The sequence below is a fragment of the Topomyia yanbarensis genome, chromosome 2, assembly GCF_030247195.1.
Source record: "Topomyia yanbarensis strain Yona2022 chromosome 2, ASM3024719v1, whole genome shotgun sequence".
Lineage (NCBI taxonomy): Eukaryota > Metazoa > Arthropoda > Insecta > Diptera > Culicidae > Topomyia > Topomyia yanbarensis.
This window is the reverse complement of record NC_080671.1, coordinates 38,383,466-38,404,174: the sequence shown is the minus strand read 5'-3', so window position 1 is coordinate 38,404,174 and position 20,709 is coordinate 38,383,466. Positions and strand designations below refer to the sequence as shown.

The 20,709-nt window shown below is 37.7% G+C and overlaps 1 protein-coding gene across 2 annotated transcripts in view; it reads right to left on the bottom strand.

The window, feature by feature from the left end:
- LOC131683070 (disintegrin and metalloproteinase domain-containing protein 10-like) overlaps positions 1-19,156 on the bottom strand; it is a 257,886-nt gene extending 238,730 nt beyond the window's left edge. Inside the window, exon 1 of one of the 2 annotated variants that reach the window (XM_058964894.1) lies at positions 18,635-19,156. The gene's annotated coding sequence lies outside the window, so the exon portion shown is untranslated. The remainder of the gene's footprint in view (positions 1-18,634) is intronic. The other variant, XM_058964896.1, reaches the window with a different exon arrangement.
- Between the last annotated feature and the right edge of the window lie 1,553 nt (positions 19,157-20,709).

Below are 20,709 nucleotides of genomic sequence, written 5' to 3'. Positions count from 1 at the left end.
GCTCACTGCGTTGGCTTAACTGAGTCGTGGATTTCTTAATATTTACAGTGTGTAAATAGAAATTAATAAATCGTTATTGATGTTGAATAGGTTTTACCGATTAACTGCTTTGGATTGTTTGTTGGACCTATGAGTCACGATAGTGTATTCGTGATTTTTGTCATTTGTTTTATAGTTGATACTGGTTGTTGATTTGGAGGTAGTAGGCGCATTACAGCGGTCGGGAACGCTGTGCCTAGATTCCCTTGTTCCGGCATTCGTTAGTGCTTAAGCAGAGCATTTTTTTCAAAATCTCAGAGTCCCCCCTTTATATTGTGAAAAATGTCAAGTTAAGGTCAGATGCCAAATTTCACATCATTTGGACAATTTCGCCCACTTTGCTTTTTGACATTGATACTATTGGAAAATATGAGAGAAATATTTTAAATGCTATATCTTTTGAAGTTACACTCGGAAAATTACATTTTATACCTTTTTTTAAAGGAAACATTCTTATAGAATTTCAATAGAAATAGAAATATATCATCCACTAAAACACTGCTTAAGGTCAATTGCAGCGGGCCGTTATTTTGAAGGTGATATTCATTATACGGTTCAGATAGGGCTTAGGGACTTCGCGACCGCGTGTTTCATCGCGAAGAGATCGAGCGTTTGTACGTTAACGCGTTCGATCACGTGTACGTTTGGATGTCACGTGTGCTAACGTGCATGTAACTTCGCGTGTATAAAATCTATTTTATAACAGTGTGTCGTTTCGCATATTCGCGTGTGTTCTTAGATGAAAGCGCGCAGACCGAGAAGCTGCTATTTAATTTTCGGTGTATGGTTCAGATACTAGAAGATAATGAGTTTTTCCATATAATTAGAGCTCCCTGTCATGTCCCCACGAAACGTATTGTCTAGTGGATATGATTCATTATAAAAATGGCTTGGTATTCCCGGGATTTTCGGTACTGGTACCACATCCTTACACAGTACGTCAATACACAAGCTTCAGGCAATATATTTATTAAACCTTACAAATAATCTGCACTTCTCGGCAGATTCAATAAACAGTTTCACAAATGACCAAATGTAATAAGTAGATGTATGGTGAATGTTCCAATATCCGTTTCAGTAGATAATACGCTAAATTCCAACTGTCATGAATATCTTTTTCTGAATATATCATACTCATAATGCGACTATTAAATTTTCTTTAAAAATAGCTGAAATAATTGATTTCCCTTGAATCAAATAACTTATCTCTCTTTCGCCACATTGGAGCAATTGTATCTATAGCTGCATGTCCCATAATAAATCAATGGAATTTGCATCTATACATAAAACAGCAAAGTCACAACTATTGATACATCGTCGCTGTTGTGCTATCTTATGACAAGCGCCATATAGCACATTTCGAGAAAAACGATTTTTAAAGTTTAAGATTGAATATCTTGAAACTTATTAATGGTAAAAACAATTCAAAGAAGACAATTAATGCTTCAATCTATTCTGTATTAAACTCTCAAATATGACGAAGTTCGGTTGACTTTGTTGCGAGTTTTCACTATAAATGTAAACAAAAGTCGCACTCACACATGTCGTAGGCGTGTATTGATGGCAAAATTTGTATGGCGTGTCATAATTGTGCATGAAAAATTTTCCATAGAAAAAAAGCATCAATTATTAACTTTTATTAATATCTTCGGCTTTATTCGGCCTAGAAACAATCGATGAGATGTATTTTGAAGGAAATTGAGCAAGCAATCTAGAAAAAATAGTAATTTTTAATTACAGTGTTGCCAAACATGAAATATTTCCAATTTAAAAGTAAAACTGCATATTTCTCGCAACACATGTATTTTTATTTTAAAAATTATTATGCCATTGTGTTCCTCAGACATTTTTACATACAAAAACATCTAAAACTTCTACATTACTTAAGCGAATCCCAAGATACAGTGATTTAAAGCAAAAAACTGACAATTTCTCATCACTTTTTTCGCTATACCTCAGTAACCAAGCAAAATTTCAAAATTCTGAAAACGCCATTTTGTAGAGAATTTTCAGATTAGTAATGTTGCATATCTAACTCAGTTTACCCCAAAATGGCGTTTGTCATAAGATAGCACAACAGCGACGACATGTGTTCCTATAAGGGAAAGGTTTTAAATGTGCAATTGAAAGCGGTTTTAAATACGAAATTTTCATTGACAATATTGACCTATTAACATCACCCATAAATGTTTAATTTGTAATTTCTGACTTTGTAATGTTATTGAGCACGACAACCTGTTAGTACAGACTTCGAATCAGGTTAAGGAACTTATTAACTTTTTAATAAAAATATTCTGAAGTATGCGACTATTGGTACATCTACGTTGAATAGAAGGCAACAAAAAACAACTAATTAGCTTTTAACGACCTATCGAAGACAACACACAAAGCGATTCATTGTTCTTTATGTCCATTAGCTTTTTTCACTTCGCACTTCCTCCAGCCACAGCTTACCTGTTGGGTCTTTTCCTGTCTCCACTTGTCTATCGATGACCGATCTTCGAGACGTACTACGCTGCTTCAGTGATATACGTAATCGAATACACGTTTGTTTCCTCCCTCACCCACCCACCTCGTTGGTTCTGCTTCTCAGCATCATTAGTCAATTATATTTCGGGATCGGAATGTTCCGAGAACAGCAATATAGGATAGAATGGCTTGCTTTCTCGCTCTACCATCGATTCAGAGCCACAAATTCGTCAATTGGTATTTTTTATGCACCCAGTGATGGTGGTTATTTCAGAGCCATTCTACCGCGTCGCTGGTGTACTCCACTGTTCCATAGCATAAGTTGGATTTTGGCTCGGGAAACAATTCACGGAGACGGAGAACTTAATACACCCTTCATAGTTTCGAAAGATCGAAACCTTTTTCTTTAAAACAGTCCAAACATTTCAGCACACCATCGATAGCACGTATAGCAAGAGCGAAGAATAGCGACAATTGGCGTGAGGTGGAGCATTCGCCAAACCACACCGCACCGACAAGGTCAATCAGATATCAGAAGTCACTCTACTGACTGGCCAAATCGAGTGTGTCAGTTTGATTGTTTTATTTATTTCTGAAATCGTACAGTTTATTTTGCTGATTGCAACCTTTGTTAGTTTACTGATTTTGGGACAACAAATGCGGCGACCTCAACCTGTATAACATCAAACTGTTTTACCTCCAGGTCGTAGGATCAAGGCTACCACACTCATTCCCGCGCTTGGATTTGATGGTGATATTTGGTAGAAGCGAAATTCCCAACGGTACTTAATTGCTTGAACATTCAATGAATGATACATCTTTCGGAATAAGTTTGAGGTATTCTGATGAAAATAATTTCGTTATATGGATCGAATGCTCTTTTAACTGTTATTCCGCATTATCTTAATTAGGATTGGGATTGGATCCCAAGAATTTATATTTATTCGCTAATGAGCTGATGATAAATGTGTTTTCAACAATAAGCAGCTGGATAAATTCTGTATTCATGGACAACTTCCGCGTAGGTTTCGAGGTTTCCTACCTCGATAGAAGGCAACTCCAAATCAACATTAAGGACTGCTACATCCGTCGTGCAACAAGGAAGCCATCTCGGTCCAGTAATATTTCTCCTCTACTTTAATGACGTCAATGTCAAATTACAAGGACTTCTTTCGCCGGCATGAAATTTTTTCGATGAATACGGGATAAAACCGATGCCAAGTTTCTTCAGAGTGAACTGGAGAGCTTTAGTACTTGGTATGATCTAAACAGAACGGTTTTAAACTCGAGGAAATGCTCAATCGCCACGTTCGCGCGGAAACGCCATTCGATTCAGTTTAACTGCAATTTCTTCGACTCGAGCATTTCCACACACTCTCACATCAAAGATCTCGGCGTCATCATAGATTCGGCACTAACGTTAATTCTATTTCTATTCTAACCCATACACAGCCAGTATTGAAAAGCATCCTGGAAAACACCGCAGTTATTCTTTAGTATTTTTCTTGTCAACATTAATATTTGAAGCATATTATTTGTAATATGTCGCAAATATTAAAACGGCCAGGCCTACTGTGCAGAGTTGGGTTAAAAGGTGTTTTAAAACTATACGACAATTAATAATTTAATTTAACTAACTAACGAATCGTTTTGAATCTTGAACGAGGAAGAAACGAGGACAACCGTACCAACCGGTTCAGTTTATAAGGGATTGGGATATATCGTTGGGAGTAACTTGACTAAGAAGGTTAATGTCACTCCTTTGGTCCTTGGGAATGGGCAGAGGTATTTACTCCTTGCCCTGGCTAATAAGCCTAGGTTAAGCGCCTTTACTCGCTCTATAGATTCGGCACTAACGTTCAAATCACATACTTCTTACTTAAGGTATGAAGACAGCTTGAGTTCATCTTCGAAATAGCGAAAAACTTTAGGCTTTCTAAGTCTTGTATTATATAAAACAAACGACTTGGTTTGGAATTGTCCGACGTTTCGGCTGTTTTTGGTGGCCTTTTTCAAGGAAAATATCCATCTGTCGTTTTTGTTAGGGACGCTTTTTTCCAGCAATTAAGTAATTTTAATAATTTCACAGGTTTTAAAAATTTAAATTTGATGATTAATTTTTTTTTTTGCTTAATTAATTACCATTGTCAAACGTTCTTGCTAAAATGGCAACTGGATCGATCTGCCCAAAACTTAGCTATGCCATCATGGAACCTAATTTAAGGTAAAATCTGACAGTTATGATACCCCATTTCGAAAACAATTCGTACTCGTTCGTTTATTATACACGACATTTGCAAAACTTTTTTTGCACCGGGGTTTGTTTTTTACATAACATTTTACAAAAGTTCTTAAGACTATTCGATTCTTTTTTATTTTTTTGGGAGCTGTCCTACTGGAGCGGTAGAGCTAGGTTCTTAAAAAGTCTCCCCGTCAGAATCACTCACTACAATTGCAGACGAGACTGAAAATGTCACCGACTAAAACACTGCTTAAGGTCAATTGCAGCGGGCCGTCATTCTGACTGTGATATTAAGTGTACGGTACAGATATTTGCGGGCGTAGTGACTTTACGATCGTGTGGAAATGAGTGTTTATTTGTTCGCGCTATAGGTGTTACAGCGTTCTCCGATTCATTGGGGCGTTTTTGTGTTTGCGATAACTGAGGTACAGACGTGCGTAGATGATCGCGATTGCATTCGTCTTTGTGTTTATATGTTGACGTATTCAATCGCGTGGGCATTTGTATGTCATGTGTGATAGCGTGTTTGCAGTTTCGCGTGTATAAATTCGATTGGCATATTCACGTGTGTTCTTTAATGTTCGCTCGGACCATGAATCTGATTCTTAATTTTTAGTAAACGGTTCAGATGTTTTTTTTAGAATCAGATTATATCACTATAGTTCCCGGTCATGTCGCCGCCGTGGAACATATTGTTTATTGCATAGGAGCGTTATTTTTTTTATTAGACTGGGTCAACTGAAGTCCTGTAGCTAATCAGCTAGGACCGAGGGTAGGGACTTCCGGATGTGACATAATCTTGATCGCGCGAATACTGCCATTTGTAGGTTCGCGCTTGAGACCACGTTTTTAAACTGCGCTAAAACGTACACCTAATCACTGCACAGTGGCTCAAAACAGCGTTTAAAGGTACTTAATTCATTGGAGTCAAAACTGTTCATATTAGCGATTTTACATGTTCTACAATGTTTGTGTGTGTAAAAAGCGCCATCTTTTGGCAACATTGTTGTTTTAAAAAACTGATCACAGTAGGCTATAAAAAATTTAACTTTTGAATCAAAAGAGATAGCGCTTGGCCGTCTTTGACAAAGTTGTAGAGGAGAGTATTTTCATAAATTTTGCAGAAGACATGTTGTCTCTGTCACTCATAGTTATTGAGTTATAAGATATTTTCTATGATGAAGTCCTACAATTCTTATTTTTACTTATAACTTTTTTGTTTCTGATTTTTTGCGTTAACAATGTTCGAAGGTATTTTTTATCATTATAAAACACACAACTTTTTTGAAGAAACAAAATAGCTGTGAACGCTGTGTAAAGACTTATGGCTGATTTTGATTTTATTTTAACCTGTTTTTGAACCCGTGTAACTTTCCTATTGGCAAAAACTGTAATTATATTAGCAACTATTCTAATAGGACTAGATTTCACCTACAAAACGAAGACAAAACCGTTTGTCCATAATCACCCGTTCAGAAGTTATACCCTGTTGAAAGCTCTATGTCTGAAACTCTTGAAGTCGCACGCATGGCTCACTGAACGAGTAGGCGCTGGTGTTCAAAGACGCTTTCGCTTGTTTTTATGAGTGGCGCGCACTCTGTGTACTAGCGCGTCTGCTGGAAGCTTAACACCGATATTGAATGATTTTCTAACGGGTGATGTACTTTTTCAGTTAATCGAATGAATTTTAGTTTCTGGATATAGAAAGAAGAGGTAAAAGATACACTTTTTCCATATAATCGCTGTATTAAACGGCTGAATATTTTCAAATATTTCATACCGTGGTGAATGCAGCAATTTTGTGCATCTTCTTTATCCTAAAGCTAACATTCATACGGTAACCCGGACGGAAATGAAATTGTACATTATCCGTTAGAAAATCATTCAATATCGGTGTTAAGCTTCCAGCAGACGCGCTAGTACACAGAGTGCGCGCCACTCATAAAAACAAGCGAAAGCGTCTTTGAACACCAGCGCCTACTCGTTCAGTGAGCCATGCGTACGACTTCAAGAGGTCCAGACATACAGCTTTCAATAGGGTATAACTTCTGAACGGGTGATTATGGACAAACAGTTTTGCCTTCATTTTGTAGGTGAAATCTAGTTCTATTAGAATAATTGATAGTATAATTACAGTTTTTGCCGATAGGAAAGTTACACGGGTTCAAAAACAGGTTAAAATAAAATCAAAATCAGCCATAAGTCTTTACACAGCATTCACAGCTATTTTGTTTCTTCAAAAAAGTTGTGTGTTTTATAATGATAAAAAATACCTTCGAACATTGTTAACGCGAAAAATCAGAAACAAAAAAGTTATAAGTAAAAATAAGAATTGTAGGACTTCATCATAGAAAATATCTTATAACTCAATAACTGTGAGTGACAGAGACAACATGTCTTCTGCAAAATTTATGAAAATACTCTCCTCTACAACTTTGTCAAAGACGACCAAGCGCTATCTCTTTTGATTCAAAAGTTAAATTTTTTATAGCCTACTATGATCAATTTTTTAAAACAACAATGTTGCCAAAAGATGGCGCTTTTTATGCACATAAACATTGTAGAATATGTAAAATTGCTAATATGAACAGGTTTGACTCCAATGAATTAAGTACCTCTAAATGCTGTTTTGAGCCACTGTGCACTGGGGCGTTTTCATGATTGCGATATGGCGAATCTAGGTGTGCGATAATTATCGCGAAGAATTTAAGCGAATGAATTGTAACGCGTTTCATCGCGTGGGCGTTTGTATGTCGTGTATGTGGCTGCGCGTGTATAATTTTGATGTCATTTGCATATTTTTGTGGATTCCCGTGGCCGCGAGTCAGAAGTTAAATTTTGAGCGAACTGCTCGGACGTTTGAACTGAAGGCATGGATCTAGACTCCTAACACCAAGCGTTGGGATTTTCGGATTCAGGTTGGCATGGGAAAGGGCGTTGGTATAATCGCACTTGAGACAGCGTTTAGAATTTCGTAAATGCTTACATATTCACTTGACTCTAGACGTTTCTATGTATGCGAGATGGCGGACGAAGGTGTGCGCAGATGACATGATCACATGCGTTATCTGATGTTTTATCGCGAAGGACACGAGCGTTTCTATGATGACGTGTTTAATCGCGTAGGCGTTTCGATGTCGCGTATGCTAGCGTATGTATAACTACGCGTGTTTGAATTCGTTTATATTACCTAGAAGCCGTTTGTATATTCGAGTGGCCTTTTAAATGTTCATGTCGTGGCGTCATACTGATGTTCAACTTTGAATATACGCTTCAGATGAAGGAAGAAAGTGAGCCTCCCATCTCACTGAAGTTTCCAACCATGGCGCCCTGAAACTTGTTGTCTAGTGTATATAAGTTCCATGTTTATGAGTGTGAGCTCTCGGACGAGTATGATTATGACCGTAAGAGAGCGGGCATTTGTATGTTGGCACATGGGACCTCGCTCATGAATTCGTAAATGCTAGGACGTTGATTTATTCGCCGGGGCGTTTACACAATTGCGAGGAAAATGTAGGAAAATGCGACCTGGATTGTACTACTGTGACAGCTTCGAGCGTTTGTATGTCATTGTGGACGTTCTTTTTAACGTGTCGCATATGCTAGCACGTTAGTAATGTCTTGTATACCAATGCGTGTCTGTAACCATGTAGTCGTTTGCATATTTGTGTGTGCTTTTGAGTGTCGCCAAAAAAGAACACCAAAGAGAAAAACAACACATTAATTAAACATTACTTCAGTAAAGGTTGGATACACTTGCGAACTTTCACGTGCTCTCAAAAAATATAGGGGAACCCGGGGCTATTAAGACCGTGGGGGTAATTCAGACCCCTCCGATTTCTCAGAAAATTGTAAGACTGCTCTCGTGTTTTGTGTAAGCGTCATTCTAAAACATTCTAAACTAATTTTGACAGATGAATCTCATTCTTCAGTTTTTTTTAGACAGGAGCTACAACGTGTTTCAATAAAATAGCAAGAAAGGGAAAAATAACAGGTAAGTGTTTTGGAAAGTTTGAGGCTTCGATTTTATAGAATTATTAGTTTAGGTTCAAACACAAATATTTTCAAGACACTCACTCCTTTTGTACTAAATGAGCGTACGAGGCTATTAAAACCGCCAATTCCACCAACCACCTTTCAATGGCTTGTATCTGCGTACACGATTGCCACGCCACAGCGAAGAAAATACATGATACATGCTAAGTTCGAATAGACCGGGGTTTCCCTTGGTCGAATCGGTGAAATAGTTTATTACTCACCCTAAATAACACAAACGTTTAAATTTTTAAAGCTCTGTCTGTTATGCAATGTCGCTTACAACGTCTACAAAACAGAATGTATTGCAACATAAACACATTGAAGAAAGTATTACATAGTATTTGAAGTGCACAACGAGTCGATTGTTATTGCCATTGCCAATTGAGGTTTTATCCAGCTAAGTGATACTCTGCGCCGTCTACATCCGAATGCAAATCAGCTGATGATGGAAGGAATGTTAATCCGCTACATGTCGCTGATTCTCCACATATATTTCGGGGCATATATGTTAGTATGTGCATCAATAGTATTATCATTTTTTAGTTGCTCTGGGCAGCCGGTTGCCGAACAGGATTCAAAGGTTTATCGACTATTTAAGCAAATAAAAAAAATCCCAATTCTCAAAATATACCGTCAAAAATGGAGCAAAAATATTTGAAAAAACTGCAAACTATGACAATTCCAGTGCTTTTTCCTGGTATCAAAAATTTATGCCGACTCGCAAAAGTAATATTCTTACCTTTCATGATTAAATGGAGCGTGGGGCAAAATCAAAACAACCGCAACACATCCGACAACCTACAGTACATGAAGGTAGCGACTAGCGAGCACCGCTTCGCTGCAGCCAATCAGCTGAAGGAGGCAATTAATTTAAACAAATAAAACCAACGCAAGGCAAAGTAAAATAAAAATAACGTTCTAAAATAAACACAACCTCGACAGGTCAAACAAAGCTGCAAAATCGCGTTGGTAGTAGTTTCCAGCGCTTACTGACTCACCGCGAGGCAACCAGATGCAACCCATCTTCGGCGGGGTTTACTAGTTGTCGCGGCTACTGCAAAGCGTGGAAGTCATGGACGATCGAGGGGTGGGAGAAGTAAGTGCAATATCCCACAATGAGGGAGAAATGGTTGAATGTTGTTTTTTTTCTCTGTTTGCTATGTGTGTTTCACTTGACGGCCCTTACACTGTTCGATTCAGCCACCGTCAGCTAACTTTTTTTTTATTCATTACAATGAAGAACATCACCGCGAAGAGGAGAGAGAGCATCGAACAAGCAAGTAGATTGGATCGGAACGTGACAATGCCGTTATCTTTTCACTCGATGCGTGTGTGTTTTTGTTAGCACCCACACATGCCACATCGGCCTGACGGATGGACGATTCGGTTCGCTGCTGATAGGACGGGACGGGAGCATACACAAAACAAGAGAGGACAGAATCTACTTCCCTTCGAAACGAAAATGGTGGACTCACTCTCGCTGTTTGATGCTGGATGAAGCTGCATGTTCGCGGACGTGCCTTTTCTGAATGAAATCTTTTCACCCAGCACAGCGCAGAGGCTTACTTTTCTTAATGGAAACATGCAATGTTCACTTTTTTAAATTTACCCTAACCCACAAATAGAGAAATAAAAACAAAATTCAATATCCTCTTCTACTCGAGATATTTATACATCGGCAGCATGAAGAAATGCGAAGCTGTCGACTAAGATGAAAACATTTAAATTTTTCATATATCGTTCGCACACTATTTATCTTCTCGGTCGAGCCTGTTGTTTCTTACCACCCACTTCACCGGACTGATACGAGAAAGGGGGAGCCCTTTTATTTTCGAACACTACAATAATAATTGATCTCCTATGCTGCCAGCACACTAACACCTCGCTCGACGAAACATTCTTCGTGAGCATAAACCAAAAGAGAGTGCGATAAAGCGGGTGTTTGTTGACAGTGCTGCCAGATCGTTCGTTTCAAACGCAATCGGGATACCGAAAGAAAGCTTCCCATTTTTTTCTGGAAATATTTTATATTTTAAGAACGTGAAAATTCATATACGTATTGAGATTATTTTTAATTTTAGTTTCATTTGTTAAAATAAAGGTGTTCCTCATAAAAAATACGTCTTGTGAGGGCTGGATATCTCTAAAGGGGCCATGCATAAATGACATTTTGGAGGGTAGTGGGGTTATACTAAATTTGTGACCAAGTGTGACGAGGGGTAAGGTAGGGTCGGAAATTGTGCGACGTACAATAAAGTTTAACTATTTTTGACGGGCATCAAAACCCATTGATTAGAGAAACAATTCAATGTTCCTCCTTTCCTATGAGCAATACAATCAAAATCACAAGTTACTTTTCACGCGTTTTTTCATGTAGTAAGTTTTTCAATTCGCGGAATTGCAAACTAGCATAAAAAACGAAGATTTTGTATGCGGATTTAATTTGCTACATTAGTTAGCTAATCTAGACTTGGTTTGATAGCTGAATTAAATTTTCTCCTCGGATTCATCCAAACAAAATTTAGTAAAGCAGTTGAACGAATGCTTCTTAGAATCATTAGCAGCTGAAGGATTGTGGACTGAGAGAACTGCTCTTCATACATATAAAGTTTGAAACAAAGCTATCAACACCATATTTTTCTTGAAATGAGCTTATTTTGTACGTAATCGCAGGAAAAAAGCTATGCCCCACATTGAATCGTCCAAAACATATAAAACAATAAAAGGTAAAGATATCTACAATTATTCCATTTTTTTTTCTTTTGACGCTTTTAGTGGAATGATTTTAACAATAAAGAATAGAGCATCGATTTTCAAACTCTTCAAATTGTACTACGCATCAAATGTACCTATTTTGATAACGACTAGTGATCTACATCGATATTGTCGCGATAATTGCTACCCAATGTGTTGGGTACGTTTGAACTCGGTGCAGTGATGTGTCTTTTCTAAAATACGGATTTTTCAATCTTTTGTTTTGTCAACCTAGTTACTTACTTTCTCTTCCATTTATAACTCGGGAGCATGTAAATGAAGAGAATGTATTCTTCGAATCAGTAGAGTGCAATCAGTTAAGCATAATGCAGTTTATTGCGATATATTTATCACGATTAGTTGGGGTACATTTTCCCGACTTGTGCAACCTGGAGGTTGCACAAGTCGGGAAAATGTGCCGTGTGTATTTTTCCGAAAACTCATTTTTGTTCATTGCTACATAGAAATGTAGCATGTATATCAGTAATTTTCAACCTTTTTCGTTCCACTTTCCGAATACACTAAGGTTTTTTTTACACGGGGTATCTACGGTACGTATCTACCGTTTAAAAAGCAGTGCAAAAAACCGCGTCAATTGCAAAATTCGTGTACAAAAAACCGTGTTAATAGCGAAATCCGTGTAAAAAATCGTGTTAAATCCGAAAACCGTGCAAAAACCACGTTACATTCGATGCAAAAGACGTAGACGATTTTAGGAAGAGGGACCATCCATAAATGACGTAGCATTTTTTGAGTGATTTTTAACACCCCCCCCCCTCCCCCATCGTAGCATTTCGTCACAAACTTCTAAATACCCCCCTGGTAATTACGTAGCTTGACGGTAACTCTACCCCCCTTTTCCCCTCAAAATTAAAAAAAATGAAAGGCTGTGTTAGTTATTCCCCTTTAAAAAAGCTACGTAGCATGACATGACCCCCTATCCCCTGTCGTCACACATCATATTTTAATTCCATGGAAAAGTCGGATCTTGAGAATTTCTTTTGGTATACACTCAAGTTTTTTTTTACGCGGTTTTTTTTTGCGCGGTATTTTTTTACGCGGTTTTTTTTACGCGGATTTTGAAATTTACGCGGTTTTCATTTACACGGATTTTGAAATTTACGCGGTTTTCATTTACGCGGATTTTGAAATTTACGCGGTTTTCATTTACGCGGTTTTTGAAATTTACGCGGTTTTCATTTACGCGGATTTTGGAATTTACGCGGTATCCATCAATGATGTTCCCTTTATCGCGGATTCTTAAATTTAAGTGGTCTTCATTTACGCGGATTTTGAAATTTACGCGGTTTTCATTTACGCGGATTTTGAAATTTACGCGGTTTTCATTTACGCGGATTTTGAAATTTACGCGGTTTTCATTTACGCGGATTTTGAAATTTACGCGGTTTTCATTTACGCGGATTTTGAAATTTACGCGGTTTTCATTTACGCGGTTTTCATTTACGCGGCTCGTATCCCCCGCGTAAAAAAAAACCTGAGTGTACATTTCAACAATGTGGTTGTTTTCGGAACAGTATAAACGAGTAGACGCCAAATATGGATGCCTGAGACCATTTTAAAAATCAAGATGGCGACTTCCGACTTCGCGGAATTCTCTAAAACCTAATCAATATGGGTATTTCTGGAACAGGTTGGACGAGTAGGCGCCAGATATCGATGTTTGTGACCTTTTTGAAAACCAAGATGGCGATTTCCGGTTCAGTGGTGTTCTCTAAAACCCCATCGATATCGGTATGTTTGGAACGGGATTGTTAAGTGGACGTCGAATATCGATGTTTAGGGCCATTTAGAAAACTAAGATGGCGACTTCCGGTTCAATGGAATTCTCTTAAACCCCATTAATATGGGCATTTTTGCAACAGTTTTGACGAATAGACGCCAAATATGTCTGAGGCCATTTGGATTACCAAGATGGCAACATCCGGTCTAAGGGAATTCTCTATAACCCAATCAGTATGCATATTTTCAGAGCGGGCCTAATGAGCGCATGATCAATGTCAGAGGCCATTTCGAAAACCAAGATGGCGACTTTCGGTTCAGTGGAATTCCCTATAGCGCCATCAATATGGGTATTTTTGGAACGGGATTGACTAGCAGATGTCAAATATCGATGTCAGAGGCCATTTTGACCAAGATGTCCAGTTCGGTTTAGTATATTTTTCAATTTCCAAAACAATGTAAGAATTTTTTGAATAGCGTTGATGAATGTCAATTCCGGAAGACATGTTTTAATCTAAGATGGTGACTTCTAGTTTAGTGGACATCTCATTCATCTTAATACAACGAAGACCTGATTTTATTATTCCCCCTGATTTTGTCAATTTTTTATTCGATTATGAGCCACGAAAATACGCTCGATGAGCTCTAGCATACGAAACAACTTATATTCGAGTAAATCCATTCATGAGCACATTTTTCTTTCCTATAAATGCAAATGACGTCAGACCTCTGGCAACTGCATATTTGTCAATGAAGTTGCAAAACACTCCATGTTGTCTGAGTTATACAGAGTATCGCTAAGCCTATAGTTGCCATTTTGTATTGACCTCAGACATTGATCTCTATCATGCGCTCATTAGGCCCGCTCTGAACATGTGCATACTGATTGGGTTATAGAAAATTCCGTTAAACTGGAAGTCGCCATCTTGGTATTCAAACGGCTCTAAACATCGATATCTGACGTCCACTCATCAATTCCGTTCCAAAAATACCCATATTGGTGTGGTTTTAGAGTTCAGCTGAACCGAAAGTCGCCATCTTGGTTTTTGAATTGGCCTTAAACATTGATATCTAACGTTCACTCATCAATCCCGTTCCAAAAATCGATTCGGACATGGTCGTGGAAAACTAGATCAAAAATCGTCTAAGTCGTTTGCCTTCAAGAGGACTTAAAATATTTTTGCCAAAAACCGTGTTAATTTCGAAATCCGTGCAAAAAAAAAATGAGAAATCATCTTTTGCCTTTAAAAGGACTTGGAATATTTTTTTTTGCGAAAACCGTGTCAAAAAGCCGTGTAAAAAAACCGTGCGAAAAAACCGTGTGAAAAAACCTTAGTGTATTGATCCTTATCATGATCCCCTTTGGTAATAATTGCTAACCACCCTGTCAGAAAACAAAAATGATTTTCAATTGAGCGAACTCCATAGTATTTCAATTTGAACTCTGTTCCAGAACTCTCTCAGGCAGCATTTTTATTTTTGACTCACTGAACCAATATGAAAAGGTTTCCTACAGGAATGTTAAAATTTACCCCACAAAGTTCACCCCCTGCATTAGTCTAATTCATCCCTGGGGATGAATTCACCTCCGGATGCAAACCACTGTTGTAAAAAATGCATCTAAAATCAATTTTCTTCCCAACACATGGGCACTTATTGAAATTGTCACTCATTGGTTGCAAAATACGAGGAGCAATTACGGCCGCTAATTTAACTTCCATATCGGTGATCTCTGCATAGGGCAAATACGGAAAACTAAAACCTTTGACATTATTTTTTTTTATTTTTGGATCAAATTTGGTAATAGTTTGAATAAGTCAATAATAGTTTTTTTATGAAACTATTTAATTCCAGTAAATACGCACTGGAACCCTCTCGATGATAGCAATAAGACCCATTTTTGTTTACAATTAGTTGATTCCAACAGAAATAGTTTTTTTATTTATTCATTTTTTCAGTTACCCAGTTGCCTAGTGACCCCCCCCCCCCTCTTCTCATTGCAGTATTGTTGTGAATTATATTCCTGGCTATCTTGTACAAATCGTTATCGAATCATTCGCAGAGTACAAGAGGATCGTAGGGTGCAGATGGAGCTTCCGAAATATTGCCTTCAAGCACCGATTCTGGATGGTTTGAAGCTCCTTCACGTTGGACTTACCAGCTGCTCCCCAGTTGAGGATTGAAGTTTAGAGTGGATTCGCGAAAAGTACAACTTTTTCAGTCAGTTTTGTATTTCGCACGAACAAGATAGTTTCTTTTCCAATGACTGAATGTGGATCATGATTTAATCAACTGTTAATCCTATGGTGTATTCGGTGACTTCTTCTAAGATATGTCCCTGTACTTCGATTGGTGCATGCGTTGGATTTCTTCTTCTTGGTAAACGTGAAAACATGAATTTTGTTTTCCGTAGGTTTAATGACAGCATATTAGTTTCGAAATATTATTTCAGGCAGATGATATCCTCCTTAACGTGAAGCTGAATTGATTCATATTTGGGCGCTCTATAGAATACGGACGTGTCATCAGCAAAGTCGAATTTCAACGTGCATCCTTAGGTTAGCAAGATCGTTGATGAACAGTAAAAGTATAGGACTCATTTTATTGCCTCGCGGGACACTAATGGACATTGAAGCAATAGGACTCTTGCGATCATCTATTGCAACGTATTGCGAACGAATTCAATGAATTATTTCATTGAAGACGTCCAACAGCAAAGAGGCGAACGTACCGCGGTTTTGACAAAAGAAACTGGAATATCATCTGGTCCCGGAGATTTAGCAGAATCAATTTTACTAATCTCTAATGTTACTTCACTGATGTTAGTTGGGTTCAAAAACATCGAGGAATCGTTTGGGTTTAATGTTACAAATTTGAATATATTCCGATCACTATTTATTGAGGCAGCCAAATTTCGACCGTTACAAAAATGTTCGTTTAAGATACTGCATATTTGTGTCTTGTAGTTTTTGTTTACCAAGAACTTTGTTTATGAATTTCCACCCACTTTTCTGGTCATTTCTATTCAGTAGCCTATTATAGTAATCCAGTTTGGCTTTTTCTTTCTTCCTTTGCAACAATTTAGATATGTGATTTAATTGGTCGGCTAAACACTCGTTGGGATGTTTTCGTATACTTCTTAAATAAGTTCCCTTCCATGTAGATCAGTTTGTATATATCAAATGTCATCCATGAACAGTGTTTTTTTTGCTCTGGCATAACCGTTAGTGTTTTCGTTCATTGTATTAGGTTTTATCTATATTTATTGATCACGTGCGTTAACTTTTCATTTGCTGTCATCGATTACAATATTTTTGACATGGACTCGTTGAGCAAGCCATCCAACTGTCGATGAATATCTTTCTATGGAAGTTGCTTCTCGGGCCTCCATGCAATGTCAGTTCATCTCTCAGTGTTATCCTCTTTACAGTGACGACGATCGATGAATTCACGTTTGATACTAGAACCTGGCCGTAACTCTTTTTCATTGCTATTAGCTCTTCTTTGTATCGTTGTTTAGCGAAGCAAACCTTAACCGGGATCTCTTTTTTGTCCACAGCGACAGCTTTCTTTGACTAATCTTTTTACCACAAGCACTGCACCGCTCAGCAATGTATATCCAACGACCCCGATGAAATTCTTTCGACAATATTATATATTTATTTTATTTATTTGACGGGAATGTTGGGATCAAAAAGTGTCAATTTACCCGCATAATTCACCCCCTACAATAGAGTAATTTTCCCTGGGGTGTCCCCGGCTAAAAATCACTGTTTTAGTACATGGTTACGTGGCTCTAAGTTCGCTTGCCGAGAAAAATCTTGCAAAATCAAATTGGTGACTGTCTGCCCGTGCATGTTTCGCTCAGAGAATGTTACGCCGTGTCCACAAATTTGTCTAATCCTATAAAACGTTTCATACAGGCGCTTTTGAGTTATCATTACCTATACTAGGCTAACTTCGTATCGAATCTGCCTCGTTGCTATAGTCGATATTGATACTTGTGCTGTTGATAAGGAAAATACGCTACAGTAGTGACAGTATGTATTGCTAATATTCGCAAAAACATTCTTCCTCCAATAAGTATTTGAAGAATATTTACCGATATTCTCGGAAATAACCAATCTCCCAAACCAACATAATTTCTTGGGTTGGCAAGGACCACAAGATTTTCGGAAAAACTTTTTGTTGTACTGGATGGAATCAAAGTATATCTTTACTATTTCGTTGGGAAATATTTAACAATTTTGAACTAAATTTTCAAGTTAAAAACTTGCATTCAGGATTTTGATAGGTATGCAACTTACAACTTTATGTTGGTACATTGTTCCACTAGTTGCGAAGTTTCGGTTTATTTTGTTTACCCTTAAAAGTTGCAAACTTTTTGAATCATATAGTCGGTGTTAAGTCGGACTGGACTAAGTGACAATATATTGATTTCGAGAAAAACAAGCTTAAAGTTTGAATTGCAGCATCCTTTATGTTATACCTAATTGGAAATAATTTTTTGCAATAATTCTTGTTTAGTGTTACATATTTCAAATCTGGCAACAGTCAAAGGTAGCTGAAGGGATTCTTTATCCAATGCTATCATTATCTCATTTTTTGATGTTTTGCGGCTTAGTCCGGTCTGACTTAACACCGACTATAAAGTGCAGCGGCATACCCGGATAGAATTTTACAATAGCATTTACCTTACAAACAATCATAAAACAATAAATATTATAGTTATCACTGTTTCAACATTGTTCGATGCAGAGTTCTTGCGGTAGATTTACAACAAAATTTCATGTAACAATAGATTTTACAGTTCAGCAAAAAACTGATACAGTAAATTCACATTAAATTTTACTGTTTTCGGGAAAAAATGCATGGAAAAAAATCGATTTTTTTAATGTTAAGATACATAACAACCCCCCTTTTTTACTGTAAAAGTCGATTTTACATTGAAATTTACTGTCAAAACGCTTAAGAAATTTATTGCCAAAACGTTTGTTTTTGTATTGTAGCATAACACTAAAATTTACTGTAAATTATTGTAAAATTGTGCGACAAATAAATTACAATTACAAAATTACTGTACTGTCCAGTGAAAATCATGGTTTTGTTAAATTTAATCTGCTTTTTGCACAATTCCAAACCCACATCGTCCTGGTAGCACTGCCGAAACCTACCAATACTCACAAGATTCTAGTTCCATTAAACAAAAATTATCGTTGGTTATATTTTCACTCTTCTCTTTCGTCATGATTTTCTCCAAAGCCCATTGGGGCAGCAATACTAAAGATACAAAAAGGCCCACAAACCTCCGCAGCATCCAGAAAAATATACATCCAGTCAGCAAAATCATACCTTGATAGCAAGTCCGACTTCAGCCTCCGTTTCCGTATCGACCTTTCAAAACAACCGACAAACCAACGTACCAACGGGAAAGCGAGCCTCACTTCACCGTGACTCATACGACCGAGACGAGACCGTCCATCCAAAAACTGGTAGAACCAGTTCCATTTGCTCCGATTTTCCACTCACTCACTCTGTTGCTCGCCTTTCTGTGTCAAACTTGGCAGAACCAAAACGTTGGGAAAAGTAATCACCCATTCACTTTTGAAAGCAGGAAATTGTAACTCACTTTTGCAACACAAAATATCACCGAATCCACCAGCAGGATAGTGCTGTTCTTCCCGCGGGACACCACCGTCCATCGGCCTCCCCAGGAGGCTTTTGCTGTGTAATCGATTCTTCGAGGTAGCCAGCAAAACCTCACACACGGACAGACACGGAACGTACCGAAACACGACACGACACAACCAACAGCCAAACAGCAAACTTCGGAGATGAAGCCCAACACAGAACTAAACCGACCGTACTGCTTGTGTATGCGGTTGGGCTGCCAACGGAATGGACAAACGAACGCTGGAGAACGTCGCCGCGAGCATAAAAAACTAATTTTCTCTCTATAAATAAACAACGCGAGAGAGTTTGTCGAGTTTGACAGCTGATACACGAACTTTTTGACAACTCGCGGGGTGCAGTTGTAACGATTAGTCGTTACAGCTGTCAGAGCAGGGAAGTTACTGTGGGCTGATTTTTAAGAGACTGACTTAATAGAAAAATTTCCCGGTTTACATGGAGAATATCATTTACGCAGCATTTTCATCTTCAGTAAGTTTTATGCACTTTTTGGTTTTGTGTGTGTTTTATTCAATGCAAAATGCAAAAAACTCGACAAACATACGATTACGGCGTAAAAGCCAAAAACCCGTCACTGGCCGAATACAGTGAATAGTGCCAACATCTGTGATTTGCGAGTTAAAGTGAATTTTGACAGTTGGCTTTTAAGCCGATATCGTATGCTTGTCGAGAAAAGTATTAATATGTATTAAAGGTAGATACACTCAAAACACGAACGGAATAAAGAGAATAGTTCTGATGTTGTTCATAATTCTTCAGTCTGAAAACGAACGTTGATGGTGCTCGAAAGCACTAAAGCAAATACAGTGACAAATTGATAGAATCACCATTTGTAGTTTTCTCATCATCCCTAATCTAAAGTGTGCATACATGTACACTACATAAAAATACTTGTTATGAACAGGGCTTAAATTCATATTTATACGCCTTTGAAGAGTCAATTAATTTGTAATTTAAGACCTGTTATTTATTCTTTTTTTTTGTTTTGCTTAGGAAAATAAGTGTTATGACTATAGAAAAGTGTTCATTGGCACAGTTTCCGCTAAGCCAATTTAGGAAATGCCCTCAGAGCGGACAATTCTTAACAAACATGATTAGGGCGTATAAGCAATAAGCACTTTGAATGGAAATTCCGGATAAACGGCTACTCTCCATTCACAGATGTTGGTAGTAAACGAAAGGAAAATGTTTTCTCTTTCATTAACTACTGTGAACAGTGTCTGGCCAGTAACGGTTTGTTCGGAATTCCACTTTAAAGAGAATTTTGAGTTGGCTTTTACGCCGTAATCAGATGTTTGTCGAGAATTACACTGCGTATGTTCTGAGTAAGAAACCTTTAATCATGGGAAGAATTAGTTACTCCGAATTAGATTTTTTTTTACAAAATTTACAACATTTGAACACTACCGGAATATTGCAAAGATTGTAAACTTTATCTATGAGTCCAAATTCAACCTTCATTTAAGGGGTTACACCACTGTAGAACACGAAAAAATAGGCATATTTCAGGAATATTTCAATACGTTATAACAATAGCAATAGGATTTTAAACACTTTTACCGTTGTCTTCCGTTTTAATTCCACTATGATGGATAAAATGCAAAAATGCACTTTTCTGTTACAGATGCGTATTTCGGCTAAGACTTGCAGCCTTCTTCAGTGTATTGTATCAGAATGATTCTGATACAATACACTGAAGAAGGCTGCAAGTCGTAGCCGAAATACGTATCTGTAAC